At 45.4% G+C, this 16,146-nt stretch overlaps 1 protein-coding gene across 4 annotated transcripts in view; it reads right to left on the bottom strand.

Annotated features, from left to right (window-relative positions):
* The window catches only part of PAQR8 (progestin and adipoQ receptor family member 8), a 40,962-nt gene extending 25,882 nt beyond the window's left edge, over positions 1-15,080 (bottom strand). The window contains exons 1-2 of one of the 4 annotated variants that reach the window (XM_087438706.1): positions 14,963-15,061; positions 72-446 (exon numbers count right to left, since the gene is read on the bottom strand). The gene's annotated coding sequence lies outside the window, so the exon portion shown is untranslated. The other 3 variants (XR_015554158.1, XM_087438708.1, XM_087438705.1) reach the window with 3 other exon arrangements.
* Between the last annotated feature and the right edge of the window lie 1,066 nt (positions 15,081-16,146).

Here is a 16,146-nt window from a genome sequence, read left to right as displayed (position 1 = left end):
ATGGTTTGTTACCTCCCTCTCCCTCCCACTACCTCCAATATCCAGTTGAGACTTCTGAAATGGAAAAGTACCTCTGTTGGTCCTTGCTGTTAATGCAGAGCATTCCAAATGAGCCTTGGTTTGACTTTTTTTTGCAAAAGAATATACTGTTGATTAATCCAGCAAGAGAAAACCACACTCGTGCACACACAGCCTGATCTTCACCGCCCAGACGGCAGCCGGTATCTTCTGTCAATCTTCCCGGAGACAGCCAGGCCTCAAGCAGCCCGCACAGCTTCTGCCTGCACAGCTGGTCAGATGTTCATGATTTCTGGTGGCTACAGAGTGGCCTAAGCCATTCCTACAGCCCAGGACATTATCTATAACATGGTCATGAATACTTAAAACATCTTCTGTCAGGGAAGTCCTCTTGCTTCACAGGCATTATCTTAATACCCTCCAAATTTCTTCAAAAGTAAAAACAATTGTTAGTCAACTGAGAGTGAGTGAATTATAACCAGGCACTAAGTTTCTTGCTCTTGCATCTCATTAAACTACACTGAATCTAAATTCAACATAATACAACTGCTATACCAGATTAGGAACTCCTTAAGGACAGGCTCTGGGCTTCCATTTCCTTTGCATTCCCCTTGGGCATTAAGCATTCTGTTTCTCCCATAAAAAGAATGACTTCAATTAGTCTTACTGACTAACAAATCTACAAACCACTGAAGGACCCACTAGGGGTTGAAAAGAGAGTCACAACCTCCAAACCCTCCATGAACTATCAGCATTTAAAACATTTCCCCCTGTCATCTGCTTTCCAGAAAGGGTTTAGCATTCTCCCGTGGTAAAATTTCCTCACCCTTCGATCTGATTGTTGGTGAAAGAGGAGCGCTGGCCTCTAGCTGTTAGTGACCTCACGTGACCCCCCCACAGAAAGGCTCAGGGATTTTAGTGTGGGAAGGGCTCTAAAGACCACGTACATAGGAAATGGCCAATAGATTTCAACCCTGTGCCAGCCCTGTTGATAACGCTTCCTGGAGTCCAGTATTGAGAGGCATTCCAGGGAGGTGCTGTGATCAATTTATAGTGACTGCCACTAGCTCCTGAGGGAGACCAGGCTCAGGAGGGAGCTGCGGCACAGAGCACATATGTGCCATCCCTGAGGGTCTCTACTATGAAGAGCTAAGTGACTTGCAGTTCACTGCATTCCTTACTTGAGGGTTTTTAAAAGCAGAAGTGCATCAATCATAAAAAACTATGTCAAAATACTTGTGACAACAAATGTTTAAAGAAAATACATGTTCCCTGAAAAAGACACCAGCTGAGGTCCTCGCTGGCATGTCCCAGTGGGAGCTTAAGGTGGAATTGCTAAGCTCTTCCTCAACGGCACCCTGAGAAGTACCACCTTTTGGTGCTCCACAGGTGAGAGGGTTAAGGAGCTGGGTGGTTCTCTAACAGTTACCTGGCTTCTGTGATGGGACTGCGTGGGGAAGGAGGAAGGAAAAGAAACAGAGGTTTGAGAATCAAGCGAATGTCAGGGATCCCAAAGATAAGGAAAGTATTAAACAGAAAAGTCAATGTGATGTTTGTTTTTATAGGAAAAATAGAGAATCGGTTTCTTGAATTTGAACTCGCAAAGCTCTGTTAATCAATCAATCAAGAGTTCACTTGCTTTCTGCTTGGTTCTTAACACTGATGGACCGAGTGGATGCATACAAGGCAAACATGGTTCTTTTCATACCAGCTTATATAATCTCTCTCCCTCCCCCTGAGGTGGGCTGGGATGCCAGGGGCCAGGTCAGCTCTCCGGAGAGACAGAATTGGCCTCCCAACATCTACTCTATGTTGTCAGCCAACTGGCTCCCAGGTGAGGAGAACGTTCTTGGCAGTAACCGTAGTACACAGCAGGCAAGAGACCTTAAGAAAAGGCAAGGGAGAGGAGGCAGCCATGTGATTCCGGAGACAAATAAACACAATTAGCTGTGCTAGAAACAAACTGAAAACACTCAGTGGGAAGACAGTGATTCCTTCTGCCAAGACAGAAAACCAAAGGAAAATTCATTTTAAAAGAAACCTTGTACTTCCCTTGGCAGCCATGGCCCAATGACAGTGATATTTTCTGTCAAGTCCTTTTCATTGTGGGTTTCTCCGACGTTTCAAACACTATTACGATAACGGTGCTTTATCAGTTTTGCTGCCCAAATAGAATCCACTAATATTTCAGGCTTGTCCTTTCATTCCCAGAGATGACAATTCTAAGCCTTTCACAGACATTCTGTCCCTGTGTACGTAAACAGACCAAATGTGCAGCAATGGCCCAGTGGTTGAATTCACAGAAATCAATAGTTATGTCCTTGGGAGTTTGCTCTGCTACTCCCAGGATCCATTTCCATAATGTAGCTAGCATTAGCTACAGCAGAAAGGTCTAGTGGCTTCCATACAGAAATGGGGTTAACAGGACGGGCTCTGGAGTTAGCCAACTGGGTTTGAAGTCTGACTCTGCCACTTACAAGTTGGGTGACCTTGGGCAAATAATTTAATCTCTTGTGTCTCACTGTCTTCATCTATAAAAGAAAGATATACTGGTACCTGACTAATAGGGTTGCTGTGAAGCTTAAAGCATTATAATAAAAGAGTTCTTATCTTTTAGAAATACATTCTGAAATGCTAACAAATACTGATATGATTTCTGGATTTGCTTCAAAATCATCTGGAGGTAAGGTATATACAAAGAAGTTGGCCATGAGTTGGTAAATGCTGAAGTTGGGGGATGGGCATGCGGGGGCTTATTATACCATTCTGTCCACATGTCTATTTGAAATCTCCTGTAATAGAAAGTTTGAGAGAGGGCCGGCCCCGTGGCTTAGCAGTTAAGTGTGCACACTCCGCTACTGGCGGCCCGGGTTCGGATCCCAGGCGCGCACTGAGGCACCGCTTCTCCGGCCATGCTGAGGCCGCGTCCCACATACAGCAACCACAAGGACGTGCAACTACGACGTACAGCTATCTACTGGGGCTGTGGGGGGGGAGGTGCGGAATAAAAAAGGAGGAGGATTGACAATAGATGTTAGCTCAGAGCCGGTCTTCCTCAGCAAAAAGAGGAGGATTAGCATGGATGTTAGCTCAGGGCTGATCTTCCTCACAAAAAAAAAAAAAAAGAAAGTTTGAGAGAGAGAATATAACACATGTAAAACTGCTGTGTATGTAACCTGTGATAGCTCAGATAGCTCAATGCCTTGAAGGCCTTGTTTCTAGGTCAAAGAGGCACCGTGAGAGCAGCCTGCCCCTCTAGAGACATGGGTGGGTTCTGGGGCCAGCAATGGGGGGAGGGGGGTACAGACACCCACTGAGAACTTCACTGTCACTCTAGGCCATCCATTATTGCCCAACCTTTTCACCATCAAACCTATTTTAAATTAATTATTTTTGGTTCTCTATGCTTTGAACGTTTACTGAATCAACCACATCCACTAAATATTCATTACCCACATCTTTTAGTCAGATACACATCATCACAAGTCAGAGTTTCAAGTCAGCTTTAGAGGAGTTGGCAGATGGCACCAAACAGCTGCTATCACCCAGCGGAAAGCAAAGCATTTCCAAGTTTTAACGGCCTGAGTAGCTGTTTGACGCACATATATACACTTTTACAGGCATGTGAAATAATGATAAAATGCTCAATGCACACCACCATCATCACCACCACCACCACGACCTCCCACCCTGTGCTACCAGAGTCTATGCCTCCAGTAGGTGCAGGGAATCACATATATAAATTCAGAGTCAGTACCAGACACTCTCAGCTTCTGGAATCCCTTAGATAGGGTGATGAGCTGGAAAGACAGAAAACCCCACTCTGGATCAATTCCAGGCTAGATATGCACTTAAGGGAGCCCTTAATTAAACCCAAACTTGTCTGCCCCACGCCCTCTCACAAACAAGGAATCTGCCATCCCAGCTCTGCCACTTACTAACTATAATGGCCTTGGGCGAGCCACTTCATCTCTGTTTTCTCATTGGTAAACCGGGATATCTCCCTCCTAAGATTGTTTCAGTGAATAGAGATAATATAAATAAAGTGCAGTGCACAATGCCTGGCACAGAGTAATTGCTCAGTACATTGTCGCTATTTTATGTCTTATATGCCTTTATGTACACATGGATGTATTATTACCTCCTTTGGCATTCGGTTAATATATTTAGACACAGTGGTTCTCCAGGCCACGAGACATCTCAAAGCCACATCATTACAAATGGTTTAATATTTTTTTTCTCTTTCATGTGACAAAATTTTGATGCAGGTGCGCTCAATCTTGCCCTCCACAGAGCTCATGTATAGGTAACTGTTACTGTTGTCAATACCTACGTGTCCTTTCCTGTGGGATTCTTCCCTCTCTCCTTCCATAAATGTTTTAGGACGATATCTTTTAAATTAATAGAAAAATTATAAAAAAGTAAAAAGTAAGGAGAAAATTGTGGTCCAATTCAAGTCTAGCAAGGCCATTCTTATTACTACTATGAAATGCTTGCTGAACGTCCACCATATACACACTGTGGAGTGGGGCCGATGGATGACATGAGTGTGAATAATAAAGCTGGACTCCATCAGCACAGACTGTAGTGGTGATTCAGTGGTAACCAGGCTTCTCTAGGGAAGTTCAGGGCCAATCTAAAATCTTTATATTATCCTTACTCTTAACCTTACAAACCAGCATTCTCTTTCCCCTTATCCTGATTTATTTTTCTTCATAGCATTTTCACTACCTAAAATTATATATTTCCTGACTGTCTGGTTTATTGTCTGCCGCCCCCCAAGAGAACATATGTTACACAAAAGCAGGGATCTTGATCATCTCTTTATCTCTGACACCTGGAACGGTGCCAAGCACAGAGTAGGCCTTTGAAAAATCTTTTTTCATGAATTGATTTAATTTCCTTTTCCTTTCTCCAAACACTTAACTGCAGAAAGGAATCTAGATCTGAAATCCTGCCCTATCTATCCCTTACACAGCTGACCACTGTGACCCAGTGCAGAAGACAGAGGATAAACAAATAAACACATAATATGCGGAGTGGTGCCACGTGATCTGAAGAAAAATGAAGTGGAATGAAGTGATTTCCTCAGGCCTCACATACACATATACCATTCTGATGTGGCCCTCTGTGCTGTTTCTCCTGTCAGAAATGCCCACTTCTCCATCTAAATGTTACCTCAGCTCTCTCTTGGGTTGTTCGTCCTGAATTATACTCCGACTGTAAGAGCTCACACTGACTTTGCCTTTTCTAAGCCAAATGGCACAACCTACCACCAGTGCTTCACAGCCCAGCACTTAACGGTAAACGTCTAAAGTTTTCTTTCTCTTTCATATGAGAAAAATGTGATGCTCTGAACGTATTATAGGCTCCTTAAGCACAGAAATCATGTTTCATGTTTCTCCTGTATCCCTCAAAGTATCCAGCACAGTGTCAAGCACTTATTAAGTGGTCAAAAAACCCCTATAGATGAACTGACAGATTTCCCATTTGAACCCCACCTCTGCTGCTATGGCATGATTCCACTTACACCCCAAGAACATCTATTTGCCTTTTCTCCCTCTTCCTCTCAAGTGCTCCTCTGTCATAATGACTTTTCGGCTGCAAAGATCTAAAATAGGCACATCCCAGATGAGAGAGACAATTGTCAGGGACCCTGCGAATCGACAGCAGCGACTCAGAAGGTGGCATTACTTCCGGGGATGTAAACCCTAAACAACAAGTCATCATTCAGGATGTTTTAAAGAGGAAAAAAAAGAAAAGGCCACGCAATTCAAGAAATACCTCTAGCACTTTGTGAAATAACTGAACCTTCTAAACCAAACCGAGATTTGATGACTCAGTTTCTACCTTCCTGAAGTGCTGCCCAGTTTCAATGACATTCTTGGAGCTTTACCTGAACCTGTCTGGATGACATTCTAGTACTGCAGCCAATTCCAGCCTCAGCATTGGCCCATGCATGCAACGGACTAATCCCACTTTCTAAAGTGCTCAGGGTTCCTGGCAACTCAAGACAATAATATCAATGCCTTTATCTCGCTTGAGTGCAGGAATAGAAAAGCTAAGATGAGATTCCTGGAATAAATTCTTTGGACAGAGTTACATACACCATGGAGAACATAAATTTTCTCATTCAAGAGCCATTTCACTCCAACATTGATCTTATATCATCCTCCCTTTTCTTCCATATTTTATACAACTTTACCAATCCTCTTTAGAATGAGTCTAAAAAGAAAACGAGAAGATAGTTTTCACCAACAAAAAGTTTCATTTCTCACAAAAGTATGATCTACAGGCAATATTCAGCAGAGTATACGTATTTTACGTCCACCTTCAACTGGTTTGGGTAAGTGTAGCCCTCCTCCAGTTTCCAGACTGTAGACTTATCTTTACCTTCTTGGGTATTCTCTTAGACTCCAAAGAGGAGGTGCTAAGGATGGAGCAAATGCAGAGTTTCAAGCTACTGATGAAGACAACAAACTCTCTATTCCTTGAGAACAGAGAATTTTTTTCTTCTTTGCTTTTCTTAATCTTGGGCTACATCACCTAGAAGGATAAATGTCACTGCCCTTAATGCTAGCTATATCTCAAGACCAACAAAAAATCTTAAATCAATAACCCTAGCTCTGATCTCCTTCAAATTCTTACAGTCCTAGGAACTGGGGATTGGTTCAAGTCAGGAAGCAGCTCAGCCTGGAAAGGGAGAGAGCTAGCCTTGGTTCTTCTCTGGGTGTACTTCTCTCGAAATCTTGAAGTCTCCCATTCCCTCTATTATACATTAACATTCATCATAATTATTATTAATTCACTCATTCAACAAATACTGTTCCGGCTGTCCTCACATAAGAAAACTGGGATAGTTTATTAGCCATCTAGACAGCTTGTACCCTCCCAGACACACAGAGAAGAAAAGTCTTCCTTAAGCCCCAGGCTTAATTCAACCCGATCATCCAACCCAGTTGACTTACAGTAGAGAGCGGTTCCCCACCTTTGGTGAAGTGTGGTTTCTGAATGTCCCGTGAGATAATGTGAAGTCTAATTCTTCCGCTCTAAGCTCCTGAGTAGGTAACCAACCAGCTCCCTCCTATTTACACGCGTCCTGAGCTTTGCTTTGGCCTGGTGATTTTCGCCCCGTGTACAGGTATTAGAGAGCCATGATGCACAATTTCCCCACCCATCTTTGAAGTGGAGTGTCATCTCTAAAACTCGCCTCCAAACTGTAACCTCCAAAAGGGCAGGGATTGCATTTTTGCTCATCATTCTAGCCCGTGTTTGGTACGGACCCTGGCCCTTCATATTTGATGAATGAATGAACGAACAAGATATCCTTTCGTAATTCGGTACATGTGTGTGGTGATGGGTTGTAATTAGTATTTTGGTGGTGAACATGATGTAATCTATGCAGAAATAGAAGTACAATGATGTACACCTGAAATTTATACAATGTTATAAACCAATGTTACTGCAATAAACAAAAAATTTAAAAAAAAAAAGAAACCACTGTCTGACCAAAGGCTAACGTTATGAATAAATGGTTACAAAAAGCAAAAAAAAAAAAAAAAAAAGATATCCTTTCGTTCCCAGACCACTGAGAAGTCCATCAAGATCTCACTCCACAAGGGTTAGTGTTCAGGTTCCTTCTCAGCCAGGACTATCTAAGCCACACCCCGAATTTCAGCAACTCATGGCATTAAGTGTCACAAAGTGACACTCTAAGTGTCAGCCTGGACAAGGATCCACAAAGCCTGGGCAGCAGAGCGGGCTTTCCTCCCTTAATCACTGGTGGATGGAGGGTTCCAGCCATACACACAAGGAAAGCTGAGTGGAAACTACAAGTACAAGGGTGTTATGGACTGAATGTTTGTGCCCCCCCCAATTCTTATGTTGAAGCTCTAACCACCAACATGATGGTAGTGGAATGTGGGGCCTTTGGGAAGTAATTAGGTTTAGATGAGTCATTGGGGCTGGGTCCCCATGATGGGTTTAGTGCCCTTATAAGTAGAAGAAGAGAGAGAGAGCACATAATCTCTTGCTCTCTCGTGCTCCCCCCGCCCCCACCAAGAAGGTAGCCATCTGTAAACCAGGTAGAGGGCCCCCTCACAAGGAACTGAATCTGCTGGCATCTTGATCTTGGACTTCTTAATCTCCAGAAATGTGAGAAATAAATGTCTGTTGTTTAAGCCACCCAGTCTATGGTATTTTGTTATGGCAGCCCAAGCAGACTTAAGACATAGGGCCATTTCCCTGCTATTTAAACTGCCCCTAGAGAGAGGAGTCTACAAGCTAGAGAAATGCCAACAAATTAGTACTAACGCAATAGAGAGCACAAATAAAGAATTTGGGCTTGCTGTGCAGGCCCAGCTCTACTCCTTGGGCAAGTCACAACCTCTCTATGCCTCAGTTTCCCCATCTCTGAAATGGAGCTAATAATAGTACCTGTCTCCTAGGATTGTTCTGAGAATTACATGAGATACTATAAACACATTTCCTGACACCAGAAAGTGCTTAGTCAATAGTTTTCTTTTTTTTTTTTGTAAGGAAGAACGGCCCTGAGCTAACATCCATGCCAATCCTCCTTTTTTTGCTGAGGAAGACTGGCCCTGGGCTAACATCCGTGCCCATCTTCCTCCACTTTATATGGGACGCCGCCACAGTGTGGCCTGACAAGCGGTGCATCAGTGCGCGCCCAGGATGCGAACCCGGGCCGCCAGCAGCAGAGCTTGTGCACTTAACCGCTATGCCACGGGGCCGGCCCCTCAATAGTTATTATTTTCATGATGCTGAAGCCAGACTCCTGCTCTAGTTGCAGTTCCTTTTTCAAACGGTCTACTAGTCAGAAGACAGACAGATGAGCTGGACAGAGCCCTGTACAGTAATCAGAAGCCCTGGGTTTGAGTCCCTGATTTTGCCATTTTCTCATTATGACTTTGACAAATTTCTTACCCTCTCCAACTCCAAGTTTCCTTCATCTGTGAAAAAAATCAACATGATGATATCTGCTCTCTATGCTCATAGGATGGTTGCAAGAGTTGTATTTGACAAGGTAAATAAAAGCCCTTTGAAATCCGTCCAGCAGATGTTCACACAGAAATACTGAAGGAGGTAAATTTGTCAATATTAATTAAATACTGCCAAGGCACTAAAACAATGTTTTTCAAACTTTTTTGACTACAATCCATTAGAAGAAACATATTTTACATTGCAAACAGGCATACATTCATCACTAAAACAAAAGCTTAACAAAATAATACTTCTATTACTTTGATATTTTTAATTTGGTTCTCTTCGTTTTCTTTTTTTTAATGCAGGTTATTAATTTCACAAGGCATGGTCCTGACCTTCAGCTCTCACCAGGGATCAGAATCATCCGAGGAGCATTTAAAAAATCTGATGGGCCAGGCCCTACCCTCGGAGATTCTGAATGAGTGGTTTGGGGTGGGGCCGGAGCATCAGCATTCGTAGCCCCAGGTGATTCTACTGTACAGCCAGGACTGAGATCCACAGAACTAATGGTTTCTGGCTCACAGCTAAAAAACCACTGTTATTTACATCCCAGTCTGCTAAACACTCTCCACACCGGGAATGTTGCCCCACCCCCAGCCTGCTGAAGCTCTGCTGGTTACTGCGAGTGGATTACTCCCTCCTGTGGCTCCAGTGTGCAGGAGGAAAACACAGAGAGGCATAAAGATCAAAGTCTGGGCTTTATGGGAGGCTTCCTCTCTCCTCCCAGATGGCCGGTAACGCCAACAGAGCAAAAACTGCAGTGGATTTGGAGGATCTTATTAAAAGTGAAGGGACGCCTACAAGAACTCTTTGCTTGAGTAGGAGGGGCTAAGGAAAAGTAAAGGGAAACTGCCAGACTTCCTTGCCTGCTCACGCAGCAGAGGCCACCCTGACAATGCATGGACAGGGGTCTTGGGAGAGGCTGGAGATAAGCTCAATTAGATGGGGCTTCCTGGCCTGGCCATCTCCTCCTTCCCAGCGTATCCCAGATCAAAGAGAAACTTCCTCCACCCTCAGCTCATCTCTGCTTTACCCAAGAGAGGTCTGAGGGACGGCCCTGCCTACCTGGTTGGAGTGATCTGTGGCCCACACTTAGCCGCCTAGCAGAATCAGGGCAGAACCTGGGCCAGAATGCAGAAGGAACCACAGATGCTGGAGGCCATAAGGCTATGTGCCTGCCCTACTCTTGGACACCTGGAAGGGATCAAGAAACTTGGATTGGTTCTGTACACAATGGGTTAAAAGACCAAAGCTGTCTGAAGCATAGCCCCTGGATTTACTAACCAGACATAATACCAAGAGTTACCAATTACCGGGCACCTTCTGTGTGCTAAGCACTTTATACACCCTCATTTAATTCCACAATCTCTCTCTTCAGACATGCATTTCATTATAGAATCTCAGGTCTAAGGAACTCACCTAGGGTCGCGCCAGGATGTGACGTTGATTGATCCCCACTCCAGATCCCACGTTGTAGGCCAGGGTTTTTCAGCACTACTGACATTTGGGGCTGGATAATTCTTTGTCATGAGGGGCTGTCCTGTGCCTTATATGAGGCTTAGCAGCATCTCTGGCCTCTATCCATTAGATGCTAGTAACATCCTTCCCCCTCTAGCTGTGACAATCAAAAATGTCTCCAGAATTGCCAAATGTCCTGAGTGGGTGCAAAATCCCCCCCATCCCATTAAAAACCACTGCTCTGGTGTAAACCACCACACTGTACTGTTTCCTGATACTTTATAAGTACATAATCTACTACTCAGAAGAAAGACAGAGCAAGAACCAAACACTGCTATAGTGGTGATCATCAGAACACTCCCGGAACATACGGCACAATAGTAATAATACCCCCCTATCCTATGGTTTAGTATCACTTCCAATTCACAAGTACTTTTATAGCCATTATCTCCTTTCATGGCATCTGAGTGCATAGAGGGATCTAATGCCAAAAGAGTTAATCAACCTCAAAAATATGAACACTATTGAGTGATGAATATATTTAGCTTTCTCCAAGAAATTGAGGGAAAAGAACATGTAGGGAAATCCATATGAATCCTTAGCCCCATAAGCCATTAGGAGAAAAAACTTTTACTAATGCGTCATCCTAAGAGAGTAACTTATGTGAACTTCTGGAGGACAAAGTCTGTTTCTTGTACCTCTCTCTATCTCCTGCACAAACTTGCCTAAATCACAGAGAATTCTCACTAAATGTCAAACAGTTCATGAAACATCTATTTCACAGCAACTCCTAACCATCTGATTAAAACTAAGATAAAATTACATTCCCACATTTCTGTATCTTCCTAATTTATATATATTTTAATAAAATTCATAAATATGAAAAAAAATTAAGGTCAATATTTATGGAAGAGCTGAGAGCTTAGTGCCAGGTGATTCTTCTCTGTCACTTAAAAAAAAACGCAGAGCAAAACTCAAGTTTAACTGAAACAAGTGTTCGCCAGAATCATCTCTTTCAATACAGGCCAATAGAACTGCAGATATTTCATTAGAATAATATTTTATTGGATCAAGGAAAAAAAATTACAGGAGAAGCTTTTAAAGTTTTTGCCTTCAGGTGTTCACCAAACCGTTATACCTAATACACAATTAAAACAGGAATGTTCATTTTTAAAAACATTTGAATTCAAAATAAAGTAGCTAGCTACAGTTGCTTTTAAGGTCACTCTTTAAAAACTCCTAAGAGGCCAGAGAGTAAAAACAAAATGTTCTCATTCACATATTTATTTGCCAAGCCCAGCCAAAGGGAATATCATTACCTGGGAAATGGTAAATTTGTACATGGCTTCAAAGGAATTTTAATAAGAAACTATCAATAAACAATGTTAATAACAAAATAGCTAGACTCTACTAAGCACTTACTGTGTCAGGCACCAAACTCAATGTTCTACACGCATAAATCTTATTTAATCTTCATCCCAGCCCAGTGAGCTACATACTCATTAGCATCTTCATTTTAAGGTAAGAAAACTGAGGCCAAAAGAGATGAAATAACTTGCCCAGGATTATGGCTAGATCAAGATTCAAGTGATGGCTGTATGAAGCTTTATGTTAGATAACCTGAAAAAAATTGGGAATTCAGGGAAACAACAGAAGAAAAGGGATACGTTAAGTTAATTTTTCACACTGTGTGCCATGGAATCCCAAAACCGAAATGGATTTTCAGAAATCATTCTCTTCCTCTTGCCTCTAGATAGATCCTTTCACATAAAAACTCAAGTACCGGGCATTCATTACATATGGAGTAAGTGACTTTCTTTTCTTTTCTTTCTTTTCAGAAAAGGTACCTTTTCTGGTGAGAAAAGAAATCTTTTGTTTGTTTTGTTTTCTGTAAAAATGCACAGTGATGGAAACTGCCTGGTAAATGGTACCCGGAAAGGGGACAGAAAGGCTTATTTTCTCCAGCCCAATAGGCTATAAGGTATGACAATAAGGTGATAAGATCAACTTACATACAGACTCAGAGCATAAACACCCAAATGAAGGCTGCACCTCGGTTACTTCCCAATCCCAACCACGTACACATACCTTCATTGGATGTCCCCTTTAGAGCGCCAGTCCTTCAAGAGGACTCATTACTTTAATGGGCATCCTTCCTATTGCAACCTCAACTCCCCCCCTCAGAAGCTAAAGTCGGCCCCACACGCTGTTTGGCTCTTTCCCAACGGAGGAAGGTCTGCCATCAAGGAGGCAATTCCGTAAATGCATTGCAAACTCTGAAGGCAACCACAAAGCAGGAGCTCCAAAATTATTCTCAGCAATGACAGCATCGCTAGAATTAATACACAGCGTGCCAAGAGAAGGCTTCTGAAGGGGAGAAATACTCATTTGAATGTATAAATACTGGCATATTTATTTTAACATTTGGATAAAGAATTGGAAGAATCGGCTAGCTTTACATCCAAGTGAATAATGTGCTGCTGAGATAATGATAATGCAGGTTTTGGTGAAAGGTTCTAACGAGCACCCCGTTAATGAAATAAAAGCTTGTCCTGAAATGATACTCATAAAGTGAATAAATTGCTTTCCCGTTAACTTGCCTAATTACTGAAGAGATTTCCTTTTTGTGAAGAAAAAAAAGGGGCCCAGCAAATGCTAGCTGCCAACACAGTCCTTGATCTTCCCAGGAAGCTCAGTCCCAGCATGTGCCAGAAGATGGACCTATATGCAGAGCACAGAAGGAAGGGAGTGGGGAGCATCTCTCTCTCCTTGTCCCCCAAAGCCCAGGAACTTTCCAATGGAGAAATCCACAGAATAGGATTCCCCGGGCCCTAGGTCTTCCTGAATTAGCTGTTATACCACATAATTAAACTAATTACCATACATAATTAACAATATAGGATAAGTTAATATGTCAATAGTATTTAACTAATTAAAAGGAGGCAGGGAACCCAAGACAAACAACAGAAAAAAAAAAACAGACAATGCACAGGTCATTTGTTTATCTTTAGACACAAACTCGGATGCCCATCCACTGAGGTCCTAAGCAGCCTAGCTCCCTGCGGGGTGACCTGGTCAGAAGAGCAGCACAGGGGTGGGTACAGAATGTGGACATCTTAGGCGGGCAGTCCAGGGCAGCCCACCTTCCATGTAGGTAACTTCCTGTTAACTTCAGTAGAAAGGGCCCACCAACACAAACCATCCAAACCTTACAATACTCCCCCTGTTTACTCGGCTGTGGAATGCTGTGCATTTGTGGGCGTGTGTGTGTGTGTGCGTGCGCGCTGATGATTTTCCTCCAGTTTTTACTCAGAAACAGCCTCTCACAGAGCACAGGAGGGTGGGGAGCAAGGAGCACATATGGATCTAAAAATGGCACACACCTTTATTAATGAGTTATGCCTAAGGCGCACACACAGGTAGATCTTACCTGTACATTTGAAATCTCACTTCATAACTATTCTTTTAAGCCCAGACACTTCTCATCGGGGCCCTGGGCAAAATAACTTCTAACCCAGCTCAGAAATACAGGATGCCACAAAGAGCCCGTCCCCCTTACCGGTCTGTGCCTGAGGGCGCAAGTTGCACCGGATGCTGCGATTCCCCCCTACGCCGTGCCTTCAGGTCCCTGCACAGGTCCGCCAGGGGCGCCCCTCCCGAGTCTCCCCCGCTCAAGTTCCCATCACTCCCCGAGCTCGCCGGGTTTAGAGTCCCCACCTGTCCCCGTCTGGGGTTGCCTAGTCTTGCTCTCACGGTGAGTGCCTTCTCGAGGTGTCCATGGCCTCATTCCACCGAGGAGGCTGCGTTCCCTTGGCCGAGACAGTCCCCGAGTCCCCAGCACCCACCCAGCCACCTCGGATCCCCGCCGCGGCGTTCCACCCCTCCAGCCCCCTATCCTCCATAACACAACCAGCCGCCCCCCGACTCTCCCCTTCCCGCGCCCACCCTCTCGAAGCCCCCTCGACCTTTCCCCGGAGAAGCCATGCGCCTCGCCGCACCCTACACTTTCGGGGGCTCCCGTCCCTCGGGCTCCCCCCCCTGCCCCGCCCGCCTCGGGCTTCCTCTCCCCAGCACTCCCCTCCGGGTGCTGTTCCCCTCCGCCCTGCGGAGGGCGCCCCAAGAATGCTGAGAGGACACCCCTCGTTCCGTCCCCCCCGGCTCCCGCACAGGAGTTTCCCAACGTCGCGGTCCTGACTCTCCCGCCCTCCGGGCTCGGGCTCCCCAACATCGCGGTCCTGAACCCTCAATCCTGCAAGCAAGGGCTCCAGGTCTCCCCAACATCGCAGTCCTGACCCGCCGCCTCGCCCTCAGGGCTCCGATTCTGGGAGTCCCCAACATCGGGGCACCGACCCCTCGCTCCCGGGCTCGGGTTCCTCGACATCGCGATTCTGAACGCCCCTCCCGGCTCGCGCCCCGGGGCTCCCCAACGTCGCGGTCCCGATGCCCCGCCCGACACTCCGCGCGCCTCCCCGGCGGGACTCACCGGCAGGGGCGGCGGCCGAGCCCGTGCGCGCAGCCCAGCCCGGCCCAGCCCGCGCTGCCGGCTCGGGTTCCCGGCTCCGAGCTTCCCGCAGGCTGCTGGGACCGCGGCCGGCGCAGCAGGGGGAGCGGCCGGGAGGAGGGGACCGCCGGGGGCGGGCCCCGCCCGGCTCCGCCCCTTCCCGGCCCGGGGGCGGGATGCGCAGGCCCGCGCACCCCCGCGGCCGCCGGTGCCGCCGCCGCCGCCGAGGAAGTTGCCTGACGCCTCTTCCTTCCACCCAGGGCTCGGACCTGCACGGCCCCCTTTCGGCTGGTCCAGTCCCGAGGGCTTGAGAGAGAAAGAGACTCATTAACCGCTGTCCTGCTCTTTCCGAGAACCCCCCCCCGAGGGGCCGTTTCCCAAGTCTTTCACGAGGGGGAAAAACAACAGCAAACTTCATCTTCCATCTCAAGACTGATGCAAATCCTGGCGTTCTCTCGCTACCCGCATCTGCGCAGTCAGGGTCATTCTGCTATGAAATCATGTTATAACACCAGGGAGGGCCGTGGCAGACACGCACACTTTCGCATCCCTGAAATACACCCGTGAAGGCCTCTCCCATGACTTATGCACAACAAACACACCTCTTACACTGACATGCTGGGAACCCGTGTCTATACCGGTATATCCTCAACCACAACCCTAGCCATTCTTTATATAACAATGACCTACACATACAAGCAGTAGGGGGAAGAGGAAATTCCATGTCTGGTGCCAGACTTGCTCCTCACCCACCATGCTGTCTATATTTTACCACGAGAAAAACACACTTAACATGAAGGAGCGTCAATTAACAAGTCAAATTGGCTTTGCTATTACAAAGCCATCTTCATTATCTGGAAAAAGAAAAACCAATCAGAACCCATCAGATCCTGGAAAGATGGTCTGCACCAATGCCACTGTGAGAGGTTCATTTAATTCATTTCATTACTTTTCTGAGACCATCAGGCCCAATTTCGGTCTGTTGACACCCGGCACTTTTCCATTATACCGCTGGCATCAGTGACATGCCAACAACAGCTCACATATGTACAGTGTTTTCACTTTTCAAAACATTTTAAAATCCATTATTTAATTTATCCTCAGCAAAACATCATGAAACAAAGATAGTAGGTTATCCAATGGGAGTTATTTTAGTTCCATAATGA

Source organism: Ceratotherium simum, chromosome 13 (assembly GCF_057802395.1).
Source record: "Ceratotherium simum simum isolate JZ-2026a chromosome 13, ASM5780239v1, whole genome shotgun sequence".
NCBI lineage: Eukaryota > Metazoa > Chordata > Mammalia > Perissodactyla > Rhinocerotidae > Ceratotherium > Ceratotherium simum.
Note: the sequence above shows the minus strand (reverse complement) of the source record. Positions and strands in the feature narration are given on the sequence as shown.